This window comes from Bison bison, unplaced genomic scaffold, assembly GCF_000754665.1.
Source record: "Bison bison bison isolate TAMUID 2011002044 unplaced genomic scaffold, Bison_UMD1.0 scf7180017864317, whole genome shotgun sequence".
Taxonomy (NCBI): domain Eukaryota; kingdom Metazoa; phylum Chordata; class Mammalia; order Artiodactyla; family Bovidae; genus Bison; species Bison bison.
The window spans coordinates 9,145,313-9,162,655 of record NW_011494889.1 but is presented as its reverse complement, the minus strand read 5'-3'; the positions used below and the strand labels follow the sequence as shown (position 1 = coordinate 9,162,655).

Below are 17,343 nucleotides of genomic sequence, written 5' to 3'. Positions count from 1 at the left end.
ATCATCTTTCAGGATTTGAAATAGCTCAACTGGAATCCCATCACCTCCACTAGCTTTGTTCATAGTGATAACTTCCTAAGGCCCACTTGACTTCTCACTCCAGAATGTCTGGCTCTACGTGAGTGATCACACCATTGTGGTTATATGGGTCATGAAATTTTTTTTGTATAGTTCTTCTGTGTATTCTTGCCATCTCTTTTGAATATCTTCTGCTTCTGTTAGGTCCATACCATTTCTGTCTTTTATTGTGCCCATCTTTGCTTGAAGTGTTCCCTTCATATCTCTAATTATCTTGAGGAGATCTCTATTCTTTCCCATTCTATTGTTTTCCTCTATTTCTTTGCATTGATCACTTAGGAAAGCTTTTATTTAATCTCTCCTTGTTGTTCTTTGGGACTCTGCATTCAAATGGGTATATCTTTCATTTTCTCCTTTGCCTTTAGCTTCTCTTCTTTTCTCAGCTATTTGTCATGCCTCCTCAGATAACCATTTTGCCTTGCTGCATTTTTTTTTCTTGGGGATGGTCTTGATCACTGTCTTCTGTACAATGTCATGGACCTCCATCCATAGTTCTTTCAGGCACTCTGTCTATCAGATCTAATCCCTTGAATATATTTATCACTTCCACTGTATAACTGTAAGGGATTTGATTTAGGTCATACCTGAATGGGCTAGTGGTTTCCCCTACTTTCTTCAATTTAAATCTGAATTTGGCAATAAGGAGTTCATGATCTGAGCCACAGTCAGCTCCTGGTCTTGTTTATATGCTGACTGTATAGAGCTTCTCCATCTTTGGCTGCAAAGAATATAATCAGTTTGCTTTCAGTATTGACCATGTGGTGATGTCCACGTGTAGAGTCTTCTCTTGTGTTGTTGGAAGAGGGTGTTTGCTATGACCAGTGCATTCTCTTGGCAAAACTCTGTCAGCCTTTGCCCTGCTTCATTCTGTTCTCCAAGGCCAAATTTGCCTGTTACTCCAGGTATCGCTTGACTTCCTACTTTTGTATTGCAGCCCCTTACAATGAAAAGGACATCTTTTTTGGGTGTTAGTCCTATAAGGTCTTATAGGTCTTCATAGACCACTCAACTTCAGCTTCTTTAGCGTTACTGGTTGGGGCATAGACTTGGATTACTGTGATATTGAATGGTTTGTCTTGGAAACAAACAGAGATCATTCTGTCGTTTTTGAGATTGCACCCAAGTACTGCATTTCAGACTCTTGTGCTGACTTTGAGGGCTACTCCATTTCTTCTAAGGGATTCCTGCCCACAGGAGTAGATATAATGGTCATTTGAGCTAAAGTCACGCATTCCAGTTTTAGTTCACTGATTCCTAAAATGTCAACGTTCACTTTTACCATCTCCTGTTTGACCACTTCCAATTTACCCTGATTCATGGACCTAACATTCCAGGTTCCTATGCAACATTGTTCTTTACAGCATCAGACTTTACTAGTTTCCGTTCAGTTCAGTCGCTCAGTCGTGTCCGACTCTTTGCGACCCCATGAATCGCAGCACGCAAGGCCTCCCTGTCCATCACCAACTCCCGGAGTTCACTCAGACTCACGTCCCAGTTTGCTCAGTCCTGAACTACATCAAAAACATAATTGGAATTGCTTGTTCCTCCATTAGCAAAAACTTATTACAGAGAGTTCAGGGTTTGTTTGCAGCTCTTTCCCACCCACCCTGCCCCCACCCCTTACCTCCCCCAGCTGGAAGCTGAGGGTGTAGAGTTGAAATCGTCAAATTCTGTGTTTGTAACTTGGATTTTGTGGTTAGGCTTTGGTATTCCCATAGCTGCCTCCATATATACCCTCCTGGCTTATCTTTGTTTCTTTTTGTAAAGATAAACAGATGTTTGTGTGTTTCTTATTTCCTCTTCTGTTTCATAGGAAAGGTAGCACCGTATATATTCTTAAAAACTTCTTACTATTTTAAAAAATTGTATAGTCAGTTTCAGTTGTATAGCAGAGCAAGTCAGTTACACATATACTGATCTCTGTTCTTTTTCATATTCTTTTCCCTTATAGGTTATTACAGATATTGAGTAGAATTCCGTGTGCTATAAGTTAAGTGCTTTCAAGACCAAGGATTCCTTTTTTTGTTGTTGAATCATTAATTAAATATTACATATGCCCCATTTATAATAAAATTCAAATAGAATATACAGAGCAACCAGTGTGTGTGTGTGCATACATGTACACTTTAAATTTACTCTTTTTTTTTTAAATAAATGTGGTTTTGAGAATTATTCATTGCTTTATTTTTATATTTTGGCTGCCCTTCTCTTCGTTGCCTGGGCTCTTTGCCAGGGAGCGTCGGCTCTAGAGTTTGCTGGGCTCAGAAGTTGTGGCTCTCTGGCCTAGTCGTCCTGTGGCTTGTGGGAATCCAGTTCCCCGACCAGAGATCAAACCCCTGTCCCATGGAAGGCAGGTTCTTCACCACTGGCCCATCAGGGATGTCCCTACTCTGATTATTTTTAAGATAATGTCTTAAAAATTTGGGGCCTCATTGTCGTTTTATCTAATACATACCTGTTATGTTCCTGTCTCTTTCATGGAGTCCCAGAGGGAAAACTTACAAGCATTTTACTGTAGCTGATTCCTAATTAATCAGCCAATGGTCCATAGTCCTTTTCCCATGGTTCTGGAAATGAGTTACGACGGTCCTGGCCCTTCCCGCTTGTTTTTAATACTGCCAGAGATGATGAGGTGACTGACACTTTCTGGACTTGCATTCTAGAAAGGAAGTGAGAATTAATGGAGTACTCCACAGTGTACCCTCTTATCAAAATTTGAGTTATGAGACTTTTATTCCAGAATAGCTCTTTTTAAATGATCTTAACTGTTCCTATTTTTAAATAATGAATGTCGCATTATAGTAGCTCTTTTCAAATTCTAAGAGAAGAAAGGAAAACATTCACCCACCATCCTCCCCGCGGGTCTCCTTGCTGTGCAGCCCTGTCCGGGTGGGTGTAGACCCTCGCGTGGGGATGTCATCCTGCTGCAGTTGAAGGGGTCCTCTGTCCCTCTCTCCCCACCAAGGCTCTTCTGTTAGAGTTCTTCCATCTTCACGGTTGTCTGGGGGCTGTTCCGTGAGGTCACCTCCTACAGTTCCTCCCTGTGGCAACGTCCCGTTGTCCCTTCTTGCACTGGCCTTCTGCCAGGCCCCAGGCTAGCTGTGAGGATCGCGTGGCTCGCAGGACAAGTGCATTTGGCTTTTGCCTTCTTGGAGCTCACGGTTCACTTGTAGGTTGTATGCACAGTCACTTTGTGCTTTGCTGCATGTCTGACCCTTTCTCTCCTGTTCATGGATGCACTTGTCGCAATAGAGATGGGGTGATGCTTCTCTAGGAAGAATCTAGAATCTGCTGTACCTTCTTAAATGCTAAGCTCCTGCACACCTTGGTGCTTTACTAGGGGCACAGGTGACTTACAGTGCATCTCGCGTCCCCTTGGACACACCTGTCCAAGGTGTGACAGGTGTGAGTATGGTTGGATGAAGGGCTGAGATGTGGGACACAGGGGGAGATAGGTAGGTAGTTACAGACCCCTGAACTGTCCCATCAGACTAGAGGCCATCTGTCAAGACTCTGGAATTCAACGGTTCAGGTCACTTTTGTGCCCAAGGAGATGACCTGCAGGGGCACAGTAGGTAACATCCCTAAGTTGGTGACCCTCTGCTCTCATCACATGCCCTCTAAGAATACTCTGGCTTCTTAGCTTTCTGCTCCACCTCAGTTAGGAAGAACCTGATGTTGTCTATGTTTGTGCATGTTAACTCTGCCAGGTAAGCCTTTCATCTCAAGTTATGGAGGGCAGGCACAGACGGGAGCGACAGAGGGTGAGATGGTTGAATGGCCAATGGACATGGGTTTGAACAAGCTCCAGGAGATGGTGAAGGACAGGGAAGCCTGGCATGCTGCAGCCCATGGGGTCGCAAGGAGTGAGACACGATTCAGAGACTGAACAACAATGGACTGAAAGGCTTTGTTGCTAGTGTAGAGGCTTGGAGTCCTGGCCTGCAGACTAAGGAGATATTTGGGGCACAGAGATGCCTTCTTGAAGCTTCTAAAATAAGGGCCGTGTCAGGCTGGCTGTCCGTTGAGGTTCCTCTCTTTTCCTCTGTCTGGGGTTGAGAGAGCCAGGCTGAGGGGTCCAAGCTGTTGTCTGTGAGCCCTCCTTCTGCCTACTCCTGGGCTCCCCCTCTACCCATCACCCTCCCCCTTGTGTGGGGTTGTGTCTGTGTGCGTGCATGCATGTGTGTGAGCTCAACGGAGTGGGGTCTGCAGGAGCAGGACTGGAGAGTGAGGCTCGTGCAAAGAGCATGGGAAGCTCAGAGCTTCTCCGTTTGGCCCAGTTGGGGAGTAACATTTAAATCTTCTTCTTAATTAACATTTATGAGCGATTCTGACAGTGATTAAAGCAGTGTGGGGAAGCTCTGAACATTTGAGTCCATCATATGTACTGGGGGAAGAAGAAAGGAGTCAAATGGAAATGTTTGAAAAGCTGCTTTAGGAGCGTGAATTGTGTACATTAGTGCCTTAGTGCCATGTGGTGAGCCGCAGTGGTGAAAATCCTCTCGTAGGCTCGTGGATGACCGTTGATCAGTTGTATCGCAGTGTCAGTGGGTGCACACGTGTGCTTGTGTTCCGTCCCATCTGCTTACTGCCCAGGAACAGCAGAAAGAGTGAGCGCGCTGGTCACGGTGAGCTTACCAAGCAGATGGACTTCAGAAGTCATTCTATTGGGAGCCTTTCAAAGCCCATTTTAGGAATATGCACACATAAAAACCCAAAGGAGGCGGGGTGAGAAGCCAAGAAATAGTTTGTAAATCTGAGACTATTCTGGAATCCAGTGATAGCTGAAAATCTCTCGAATACACCCTTCTGGAAGAATAAAAGCACATCTAGTGGCTCTAGTCGATGTCGTCTGAGTGGATTCTTGCTGACTGATGTCGTGTGAATTATAAATGAACCATATGGAACCACTTTATGTAAGTAACTTACATGTTCCAATGATAGTTATTTAGGTTGTAATCTCCTCAAAAATCTGTTGTTAATGACTGGTGTGTTTTCACCTGAGGTTGGTTATGGTCCAAAGCCTGTTGTTAGCCATGCCAGGGTGTGTGTGTGTGTGTGTGTGTGTGTGTGTTTTCATAGAATGATATTACTGTGAAACCATATTTCATGGTCTGGCTGCTTTTTTTTTCCCCCTTAGATTTTAGACACATGTCTCTGGAATAGCTGTTCTAGGGATTCTGTTTATTTGTCCTAAACGAGTGCCAGGTTTCAGTTTGTCTAAGGAAGGGATGTGTCTGAAACACATGGAGCGTTGGATGGAATCACTGTGTGACTGGCATCTGGAGCCTGCCCGCTGCTTCAGGATGAAGTCCAAGCGCCTTAGCGCTGCTCTGAGTCTGGGCCCGCCTTCCCAAGCCCTGTCGCTCGTCCCGTTCACGCCCCGTGGTTCGAGCTGCTGGCAGCTCCTGGTGCGTCTGGCTGTCGATGCTCCTGGGCTGCCGCTGGGCTCCTTGGCTGGCGAGGTCTTGCCTCCATCTTGCTTGCTGCCCTCATCCTGCCTTGTCTGTGAGCTTCTCCCAGCCCTCCCCCTCCTCCTGTCCTGGGAGGCTGGGCCTGTCTCTGTTGATGCCCACAGCACCTCAGGCGTTTTGTTCACACCCTGGATCGTATCAGCCAAGGTCCTGCAGGGAGCGGTTGCCTCCCGGGAGGGAGCCAGAGGAGAGGTTGAACAAGAGGACTGTTTGCACAGGTTTAACAGAGTAAAGGTTCAACACAGCATGATGGAGCATCCAGGAGTCATGGCAGCCAAGGCCGTTCCCGCCCCTCAGGCAGAGGGGCGGAGGAGGGAGCAACAGAATGAAGTCATGAAGGGGTCCCTGACAGGAGTGCCGGCAGAGGAGGAGCTGGGTGTGAGGGGGTCAGATCCCCACTTCCCACCTTCTGCTGGCGTCTTCTCTTGACCAAACCCCGGGGAGCCCTGGAGACCCGTTCTGCAGAGGTCAGTCTCGTCAGGCACTGGGCAGAGGGAAATAGCCCGATCATGATGGTTCTGGAGGGTCAAACAGAGCACCGCCAGCACATGAGTACATCCTCCAGTGAGAGCATGACTGCAAGAAGGGCACCTGCCACCTCGGCCTCATTTCCCAGTCCCCAGGGCCTCTGGGAGTGGGACAGGGGCTTCATCCCCTTCCCCAGGCTCCAGCAGTACCTCCCAGCCACAAGCATACGGTCTAAGTAGGAGCTGGGTGCTTGTGTAGCCCCAGGACAAATCCCGACCTCCTCCCCTTTGCCGCTGAGAAGGTTGTCACTCGGAAGCCCTTCTGTCTGTAAAGGCTGCAGCCCCCGCCCCTGCAGCTCAGTGCCTGACCCGAGGTTTGTCATCAGCATGGGGTGCTGGTAGGAGGAAGGGATGGATGGGTGAGTCAGCAAAAGAATGAGAAGACACGTGTGGAGAGGCACCGAGGGAAACGTGTGATGCCTTTTCTTTGTGAGCCTTTCACATCCAAACGGTGCGGGGGGGTCTGTCCTAATGTAAGCCAGGGAAGGTAGGGCGTCCTTGTGTTTTGTCCGCTGCTGCGTCCCCACAGTAGGCGCTCAGCAGGCACTTGTCCCGTGAAGGGACCTAGAAGTGATTCGTGGCAGCTTTCTTTTGGAACTTCTCAGTGCACCTGCCCGTCGTGAACCTCGGGCCACCATCTCCGGGGACCTAAGGCCATTTTGGTAATTTTTCCAAAGTAGAAAAATCTGTGGCTGCTTTTCCTATTTGTTTCTTTAGATTTCTGGACTTGAGAAGTTGGAACAGAGGACTGTTAAGCTTGCACCTCTGCTTTTAGAGAGGAAGTAGGGGAGACAGTAAGATTTTAAGACTTCTGTGAGAAGAGATGGAAGGCAGCGGAAGGGGAGCGCTTGGTGATGGTGGTTGAACCCTTGTTCCTACTGTGCACACGTCTGGGTGGCCTTGCCCAGCGCTGAGCCCCAGTATGTCTTCTTGCCCTTCCAGGCTCCCATGGGTCTTCAATCTAGGGTGAGGGGCTCTTAACTCGAGGATTTCTGCTGAGAGATGAGGGGAGGGGTGGGAGTAAGTGTTGGCAGATCCCTGAATACTTGCTACTTCACCAGCGCTCCACCTGGACTTGGTTTTAGGTCTTGCAGGAGTTGTTTCAAGCTTGGAGGGGGTCCGTTAGGTTACCAGTTTGCTCTGGCTTTGGAAGGCTTCTCCTCCCCCTCCTCCCGTGTCCTTGCGCGCACAGAGCAATTTTACAGGGCGGTGTGAAGGATCTGGGTGTGGAAAGCAGGAAATTAGTAATGACTGGATTGGGTGAGGATGACTCTTGTAATTTTGAAGAAATGCTTAAAAATTAATTGGTTCTCAGCTCTGCCACTTAATTCTGTGCAAGCCAGAAAGAAAAGTCAAGATGGAGAATTTCCCACTGTGACACCTTTTTTTTCTGGCAAGTTGAGTCATTTAATTATGATTCGAATATCACCAGCCACTGGCCCATCTCTGCCCAGGCAGCTCTCGTCCACGTGCCGTTCTTCCCTTCTGTATTCTGGCGACTCAGGTAGCATCCTGTGTTTCCCAGATCATTACTGTACTTTCGCTGGGCCAAGAAGGGAGTGATTTGCAGCCTTGCCTGCCGCTGCTTGTGATTTCGAGTCATGTGTGGACCAACTGTGGGGTGGAGTTGCAGCAGGTGCGGCTGTGCCTTCCACGTTGGATGGAGGCCTGTTGATGGATTTGATGTGGTTCTCAAGTGCTGTGTCTTCTTGGGTTGTTGTAAGTGTGTCTATGTCCTCAGACTCAGGGCACAGGTGCATAGTCTGGTTAGGAACAGGAGTGAAAGTGAAAGTCGCCCAGTCGTGTCCGACTTAGGCGACCCCGTGGACTGTATCCATGGACTTCTCCAGGCCAGAATACTGGGGTGGGTAGCCTTTCCCTCACCAGGGGATCTTCCCAACCCAGGGATCAAACCCATGTCTCCCGCATTGCAGGCTGATTCTCTGCCAGCTGAGCCACCAGGGAAACCCAAGAATACTGGAGTGGGTAGCCTGTCCCTTCTCCAGCGGATCTTCCCGACCCAGGGGTCGAACCCAGATCTCCCGCATTGCAGGCAGATTCTGAGGGAAGCCCCAAGAATACTGGAATTCAGAACAGAGAAAGACTCTAAAGTAAAATGTGGACTGTTATTTCCTTTGCTGTTTATTGGGGGAGGGAGTGCATGGACATGGACGGTGGGGAAGGAATATGGTCATGTGTTGAACCAGAATATCTATTTCCTGTCAGGGGTCTTTGTATTTAAGAGTTTTCAGTCAATCAGAGACTTAATCTGATTTTTTTCCCCTGGGTCCCAGGACATTAAGAGCAACTTGCAACCTGGTCTGGTTTCCTCCTTAGCAATCAGTCCTAAATGATGCTGTAGTTGGGCTGACCTGTTAACTCTTTTCCCCCCTTGATAAAAGGTGAGTCTATAGCAGGGGGTTGGCCAACTTTTTGGAGAAAGGGGCCAGATGGTAAATATTTTAGGCTTTGTGGGTCAAGAGGCAATATTGAGGCTATTAGGTAAGGGCTTATATAACAAGAGAGAAAACAAACATATATCATGTTTTTACTGATGAAATTCAACATATAATAGTATAAGTTTTTATACATACAAGTTTTCTAATGGGAAGAATGGATATTTTTGGAGGCGTTAACATATTACTGAGTTGGGGTTCCAAGGTACTGTTTTATCAAGTCATTTAAAGTGTTCATGTGTAGAAACCGTGCTTAGTTTAAAGATTGTATTAAAACAAACAGGAGACCGGGTTGGACCTGCAGTTCTGATGATCTACGTTTTGGGGTGAAAAGCCTGAGGATGTGGAGCGGCCAAGGATGCCACACTGTCCTTGTTGGAAGTGTTGTGTGGATGCCGTAATCCTGGCATTTTGTTTATTTATTCAGTAAATAGTGTCAGAGAGGCTTGGCGCTGGGGATGAGGAAGTGAACAAGGTGATTCAGGTCGCTGCCCTGGTTGAGAGGGGCCACAGCAAATGTGAGTGTCTTGCGGCAGGAACGAGGTTGTGAGTGGAAGCGAGTGCGTGTGCTGGGGAAGGGGTGGGACGTGAGTTTGCAGAGGGAGGCAGGGGCCAGATAAGAGGAAGCTTCAAGTCATAAAGAGTCTGTGGTAGGACATCCCTGGGAGGATTTGAGCCAGAGAATGATGTAACACGATCAACTGCTGAAGAAAGTTACTCCAGCCACTGGGTCGAGAGTCAGCTCTAAAAGGCAGGAGTGGAAGTGGTTTTGTGGGGCCACAAAACTGAGCACTGAAAATAAGAGATTGTTTGAAAAACGTGGAGTCTGTGGTCAGTGCATATTTAACGTCTTACATGTCATAAGTTGACATCCTTTTGGTGTGAGATGCCCCCACTTAGGGGAACTCGAGGAGAAAAGGGAGTTGATTGGCTCATGTCACTGCAGAGTCCAGGACTTTCAGGGCTTCAGCGCGGTTCTGGGGCCCGAGTGATAACATCAGGCCCCAACCCGCCCCGGCCCTCACTGCTCCCGTTTCCTTTCCTCTGTGGGTAGCCTCACTCACTGCTTTTGTAGATGACTGTTTCCCTTGAGTTGGATAAGGTGGCATTTGGGATCCTGGATTTGCACGTTAGCTTGGCAACTCCAGTGGAAATGTTACTGCTTTCTTTTAGCATCTGCATGTCACTTTGGGTCACTTGATTAGGCTCAGTCCTTGGACCAGTCTCTGATGGACCAGTCCCAGTAAAAAACCGCATGGGGTGAGGGGGGGTTGGCTCCCCAAAGGTAAGGGTGCTGAGCAGACTAAACACTATATGTTTATGACACAAATGGCCTGTCCTTTAGTCTCCCCTATTTTTCTTTACCTGGGACCTCTCTCTTGGGGAGCATGGCAAAACCCAGGTGAAACCTATGTCGCTACCCTCCAGTCACAAGGGTCTTGAGAAGTACAGTCACCGGCCAGCTCTCGGTTGCCCTTGGTGAGTCCACGGGGTTCTCTTGTTCCCGCGGCTGGGCCGGAACCCCTCCCTCGTGCCGGCTGTGCTGTTTTGAGAAGCAGCGGGGCAGGCAGGGCCTGGCTGGTTTCCAGGCTGGTCTGTCTCTTACTAACTAGCTCTGTGACCCAGGATGGGCCACTTAACCTTCCCGAGGCTTGGTTTCCTTATCTTTGTGCCACCGATTTGCTGTGTGCGTCCACTAAGCTACCCACCCAGTGCCATTTGGAGGAGAGCTGTTGGTATTTTTAATCCTCTGCTCAGGAGATAGAGTAGCTAGGGGAAGAAAGATGTTCTGTTTCGAGTCTGGACCTTGTTACCTATACACACCAGCTCTCTCCTCTTTCTGTAACTTCTTTTCCAGTGAACATACTTTTTCATTTTTATCTTCTTGGTACTCTTATGCCTTGGCTGGGCTTTTTTTTTTGAGCAGATAGCCTTGGGTGGGGATGTTGGCATGGGAGAACCACCCCAGATTAAGACAAGTGTGTTTTGTCTGACAGTGGCAAGCACCCTTAGCAATGACATAGACATCATTATAGATCTGCCGAGAAGAAAGGACAACACGTTCCGTATTGATAAGATTTCAGCAAGACTCAAAACAAAAAGGGAAAGAAAGAAAACACAAAACTTCATGCAACTCTGTAACGCCTCAGTTCCTAGTTTCTTAATTAGGCCTGTGGTTTAGCCGAGTGCACGGTCTCAATACACAGATGGTTTTTATGTAAAAACTTTTTTTCAAATGTTAATTTTCAGTGACTGATGTTCCCTGCCGAAATCATTTTCCATTGTTTGTATTTGATAAGAACTGTATTTGAACTGCTCCTTTATAAGCTGAAGTCTTTTGTAATGGGATTTAACTTAGTGGTTTTACAGGTGTATGAAAATGTTAAGCTGTGTATTGTACTTGAGAGTTTGAAAATTCTTCGTTGCAGCTAATTTAAGGAAAAAAAAAAAAGAAAACCGAAACAGGTGATTAGCAGCTGCTTTCGGTTTTGAATGTCCTCGATTTGGGGTTTTGTGTTTGCTTATTCGTGTGCAAATCGGTGTGGTTATTTTGGAGCCCTGAGACGTGGCCGCCTCCCGCCCAGCTGCCCCTGTAAGGACCCTGCCCTGTCCCCAGGCTGGCTCGAGCCCTCCCCCCGCCCCCCATACGCTCTGAGCTGCCCTCTCCCTAATGATTCAGGCCTTCCTGAGCAAACAAAGCCGGCCGGGCCCCCTTCTCCCCAAAGACGGCCTCGTTCACTGCCACAGAGACCCCCTTCGCTCCCTGGCAGAGGAGTGGCCCCTTAGAGCGGCCAAGCCCCCCAGACACAGGTGGGCACACTCCCAGTGCCTCCTGGGAGTCCTGAACGTCTGGGGTCCCGAGTGACGGCGTCAGGGGGGCTTGTACCTCCAGGACCCTCCGAGACCACCAGGATCGAGGCTGCCTCGGGTGGGAGATGCATCAGGGAATGGGTGGCCGAGGTGGGGCTGGTGAAGGACTTCAGGTTCAGAGCAGGGTGGAGCCCCCTGGAGTCACCAGAGCACCTCCATGCTCCCGCTCAGCCCCAGACCCTGTCCTTCCCTGGCACCGCGGGGTGTGCCCAGGCGGCATGCTGGTCAGGCCGGGCGAGCTGGGTGCAGGCGCTGCCGCTTCCTTATTCACGATGACGCCAGTGGGAGCCGTGCCACCTGCTCCCCATCCAGCCCTTTGTGGCCGCGTCCTGTTCACGCAAAGGTGACATCACGATCTGCCCGACGAGATTTTTCAGTTGAGGGGCTTTGTGTATGTCTTTCTTTATCCAGTGAGAGGGTTGTGCTCTCATTTACAAAGGTTTGATCAGCAAACATGGAGAGAAAATGCTCAGGGAGAAATGCTTGCTGTCCAGATTAATACATTATTTTTTTTTTATTTTGGATCAGCCAAAGGCACTTTGCTGTTTCTTTTGACTGTGTTTTTTTTTGATCTTACCTTTGACCTTCCCTGGCATAGGAAATGTTAGCCCACCCCGGTGTTCCTGCCTGGGGAATCTCATGGATAGAGGAGCCTGGCGGGCTACAGTCCATGGGATCGCAAGAGTCGGACAAGACTGAGCGACTAACACACACACACACACCTTTGACCTTGGCTGACATGATAACTCAGCCAGGATTCTTGTCCATCCCCATCTCCTCTCTGGGGTCAGTTTTCTTGCTTTCTTGATTGCTTCCATGTGACCCCCTGCAGGAGGTAGCTGATGGGAGTTGCTGTTCTAAGAGCCCAGAACCTGGTGGACTTGGCTTCAAAAGGAGATTCCAAGGCTCTCAGTGATGGATGATGGCAGCTCTTTGCCCCTGAAAAAATCAGTGAAAAATTGAGGTCAGAGGGAAGAAGAGAACATCTTTATGGGTTTTTCTTTTTTTTTTCTTTGTGGAGAGCATGTTGTACCTGTAAAACCAGAATGACTCCTTTGGGCATTTTTCTCCAGGAGGATTCCAGTCTGGAGCCGAAGTTGGCTCTTCGAAAGGCTGCAGGGATGTTTAGGTTTCAGTGTTTGCCAGGGAACACGTTTAATGACTTGAGTCTACAGTTGGAGCCTCATCGGCGACAGTCTGCCTTTTCTTGAAAACTTAGAGCTTATTCTCTGCATGTGGGCGTTTGTTTTCCTCTGCGTGTGTGTGTGGGAATAAGAATGTAAAGGCCAGGATCCCTTTCAGAATTTAGAAGTGGTCTGTGCAAACCATTGAAGGTATATCTGCTGCAGAATCCTCATTTGCAGGTTTGCTGCGATCTTCTCCAGTAGTGGGAAGGCAGCATTACCTAGGAGTCAGGAACCGGGTTCTGTGTTGAGACAGATCTGTGTACAGAGTCAGGCCTGCCTGTCAGCGTCTGGAGGCTGGGACTGCATCTGCCTCCTTCGCCATGCTGCCTGCTTGATGCTGGTTGCATTATGAGTTTGCATCCTAGTTGTGCCATTAACCAGCCGTATGACCTTGGGCAAGTCATTTAACCTCCAAACACTCGAGTTTCCTCAGCCAAGACCAAAGGTAAGCGCAAGCACAGACTCAGAATGACTCGTTTGGGCATTTTTCTCCAGACTGGTTGCTGGAAGGCAACTGTCTTCACCTACGAAAGTCCCCCAGGGCCTCTGTCAGTCAGAACCTGGGCAGGAGACCGCTCTTCAGATGGTTTAGCAGGGGGTCCTACCATCCCAGTGGCCCCTCTTGTTCTTCCTACCCATTGCCCGGAACCCTTTAATCCCGCTGCTTTTGGTGGGAGATGGGGAAAACTCTGCCGAGAGCCTCCGTCAGAAGCTGTTGACACCCACTGTGACGGATCTCTGTTCTGAGTCCCCGTAGGTATTTTAATGTTGTTATGAATCCAGCTGCAGGGGCTGGTAATGAAGAGCGTGGGCCTCTAAGTCACAAAGACAGAGGCTCCGAATCTAGCTAGCAGCTTGAGTAATTTTAAACAGGGACTTGCCTGCCTGAGCCTCAGTTTCTTCATCTGTTAAATGGGCCTCCCAGTACTTCATCTCCCCCAGGGCTGTGTGAGTCAGCCCTCAAGAAAAGCTGAGGCAGGGTGGGTGGGGGAATTGTCTGTGCCACCTGCGGCCGGTGATACCCCTGGCTCCAGAGCCCCGCCCCGGGAAACCCCTTGTGCTGAAGCCCTGCTGTGCCCTGGGGGACCCCTGCTGCTGTGTTCTCTGTAACTGACTTACTCTGCTCTCGTTGGCTGTGAATATCATTTTCAGTTCCCTTATTATTGTTCCCCTAGTCGCCCCCCAGCTTGTCACCCCCACACTCAGCTCCCCACTCCGTGCACTGCCACTCAGCACTTTCTATTTGTCACTTAGGGTATTCTGGGAAACTCCTTAGGGGCAGCTTGGGGAGCCTGGCCCTCTGCCTTACTGCATAGGAAATCCCCTTGGGGGTGTCCCAGGGTGCAGTATGACAGAAGAACCATAGACATGGTTTTCCAGAAAGTTCTTTGGCCATGCATTCTGAAGAAGCGGGTACTTGAAGCAAGTGAAGAGGTTTGGAGATTGGGCCCATGTTTGGCTAGGATGGGGCTTCAGGAGCCAGATCCCTGCAGCCCTAGGAGGCAGCCATGCCTCTCCCATGGACAGTGGTTTCCGGGTTTAGGGAAGGAGCAGGACAGCTGTATCAGGCCGGTGCTTATATATTTTAATTTGTGTATCGGTATGATGTATACCTTGCCTGACTTCCCAAGGGATTTGAGGCCCAGGAAACAACAATTAAAACTTTTTTGGTTTAAAATGTTGCTTTTCCCCAGATTCTCTTCTAACATCTCTCATTGCTAGGAGGGCCGCTCTCCCTGCTGGGTCTGGCTTCACTGAGGAGAACAGGGCCGAGCAGTAGTGCTTTGGGGGTCACGAGAGGAAAGCTGCCCAGGGGCCCCGAGTCCCACTCTGGAGCCTCAGAGCTGACTTGCTCTGTCCCTGAATCTCCCCCAGCCTGTTAGGGCCGCCAGATCCCAACTTATTTAATCTGGTAGCACTTAGATCAGTGCTGTCCCTGGCTGTTCTTGCAAACCCCCAGAGAGAAAATGTTAGAACTAAGCTTTATGCCCATGCAGTGATTCTTCTCTGATTTCTCAGTTCTATTAAAATTTTAATATATCTTACTGTGCTTCCACAGAAGACAAATTTTGGAATGTAAGGGAAGTGAATATAATATTTTGTTCCTGATGAAAAGTTAATTTAAGAACCAAGGGCCAAGACAAGTGTCTTCCTTTTCTTTGTTTGATGGTATAATCGACCCTTTATACCTCCACAGGACTTAATATTTATTCAGCAGAGGCTAATTACGGGGTGTGAAGGTGTTGCTCGGCTAAGGTGAAGATGTGGATTTCTGTGTGAACTGCTTAATTCCTATGGTTTATAACTTGTCCATAAAATTTGCTGTGGATTGTAACAAGTGGAATATTAACTCTGTGTGTGGGGAGGTCCTGAATATCTCCCATATTGCTTCCCTTTTAAAGGGAGTTCAGTTGAACTGAGTGGGGTGTATGTTTTAAACAGTTAAACTTTCTGAGCCCCAAATTGGAGCACATGGCCTGACATCAGACCCCTCTCCTGTGTCAGTCTATTTAGCCATCCATCTGTGTCTTTGGGGAGTTGGTTGCAGGACCTGCCGTGGGTATCCACATCCGTGGATTCTCATGCCCCATAGTCAGCCCTGTGACCTGGGTTCTGCATCCAGGGCTTCAACCAGTTGAGGATGGTAAATGTAGTATATGACCCGCGATGGTTGAATTTGTGGATTTGGAAGGCAGACTGTGTGCAGTTGACACTTGAACAACATGGTTTTGAACTGCACGGGTCCAGTTTTATGTGGATTTTTTCCAGTACATGGGTACTGCGCGATCTGAGGTTGTTGAATCTGAGGGTGCATAACCTCAGCTATGGAGGAGCTGCGTCGATGGAGATCCTGTTGTAGAGTTATATGCAGAATTTTGACTGCAGCCCTCTCCCCCATGTCATTCAAGGGTCAACTTGGTAGTCAGCTTTACAAAGGTGGAACCAATGAAATTCCACTTTCTTAGATAGTCTGCAAATTATCTTTGCTAACAGTAAGAAAATGCATAAACTCTCCTAGGGAAGTCAGAATTTCTCTCTGGTGTTGGGGTAATTGGTTATTAGGAAGGGCATAGGTATACCTTGGTGATCTGTGGTGCTGATTTTCCCTTCTGGAGTTGAGCGAATTCTTGCTTCTACCTGGGCTGGTGGAAGCACATGAAGCTGCATGGAACCCAAGGGTGACAGGGTCTTTGTAAACAACGTGAGGTTGACTTTCAATATTCAGTGAGTGAATGTGGAAATCAAATTTCAGTTTGTAGCAGCAGAGTTGGACTCAGATATTTACATTAAATGTAAATTTCCATTTCACTCTGTAATAGTGTTATAGAACACTATACGGGGAAGTTGTTATTTGCCTGTGTTTGGTGGTGGTAGGGGGTGCTCAGGCTTCATTCCCTATTGAGGACCCTAGGGCTTTTTTGAGATGAAAGCTCCCTGGATGATCTGAGAAGGGAGATGGTGAAGTAACTTGTTTCCAGTTACCCTGCCCTTTGTGGAAATTAATATCTGACCCAGTTCCTTTGCCCTGTGAGTTTATGGCTTGCATAAGCGGCTGTTGTAATGATCCATTGACTGTTGCAACTGCATTTCCTGAGAATTTTATTTTACGGTTCTGAAGTGTTAGTCCATAAATCTTTTGAACTTGAGGTTTTGAGTTAGACGAGCCACGCGCCAAGTTCATTTTTCACACCTGTTAGCTTTGCCTTTTCCATCTTCTCTTCTTTCTTTACATGCCACCCCTCTGATTTTTTCCCTTGAAGAAATCCACACGAAAGTGTCCATCTTCGTGTAATGCCACTTGCAGAATATTTAGTTTAAAAAACAATCTGGAGAAGGCCGTGTCCAACCCCAGTGCATGACTTACTGTTGTCAAGTGTCCATTTAGAAATGAAGGGTCCTGTGCATGCTGATGGGATTGTAAAACGGGGCACCCATGATGAGAAACAGTGTGGAATTGACTCCAAAAATTAAGCCTAGAACTACTATATGATCCAGCAATCCCACATCTGCTCATATACTCAAAAAAAAAAAAAAAAGACCAGAAAGCAAGGATGTGCACAGATATTTATACACCAAGTTCATAGCAGCATGGTTCACAATAGCCAGAAGGAAGAAACAACCCAGATGTTTACTGACAGGTGAATGGATGGACAGTATGTGCGTGTACATCCGATGGAATAGTATTTGGCCTTAAAAATGAAGGAAATTCGCACACCTCCTATAACGTGGGTGAACCTCGAGGACATTATGCTGAGTGAAATAAGCCAGGCCCAGAAGGAGAAATACTGTGTGGTCCCTGTTACATGAAGTTCCTGGACTAGTCATATCCATAGACAGAAAGCAGAATGGTGGTTTTAAGTTATGTGTGTTTTGCCACCAAAAAATAAATAAGGAAATGAATGAATGAAGGCTGCAGGGAAGCCCTCTGTGGTGGGGGGGGGGGGTCATGATTTCCCTGAAACCAGCCAGGTGTGCAGATGCCCTCCAGATGTACTTTGACAGGATAGCATGGCCCAGGCTCATCAGTCAAGATTAACCAGGACCCCAGGTCCCAGGCCTCCCTCTGGAGTGGGGGTCCCTCCCTGTGCTGACCTGCATCTTCCTTCCAGCGGGGGAGCTGGGGAGCAGGAGCCGCCCCCACCCATGTGCTTGGCTGCTCTCGGTGGTAATTATTGTGTTCTATTTTAAGCCACTTCTCTGCATTCAGTAACCGTCTGGGATTCTGTTTTGTTGAATCTCTCCATGAGAC

General features: G+C 48.1%; 1 protein-coding gene across 4 annotated transcripts in view; it reads left to right on the top strand.

Moving 5' to 3' along the window:
- Positions 1–17,343, top strand: part of MSI2 (musashi RNA-binding protein 2) — a 408,751-nt gene that overhangs the window by 89,946 nt on the left and 301,462 nt on the right. The window lies entirely within an intron of this gene.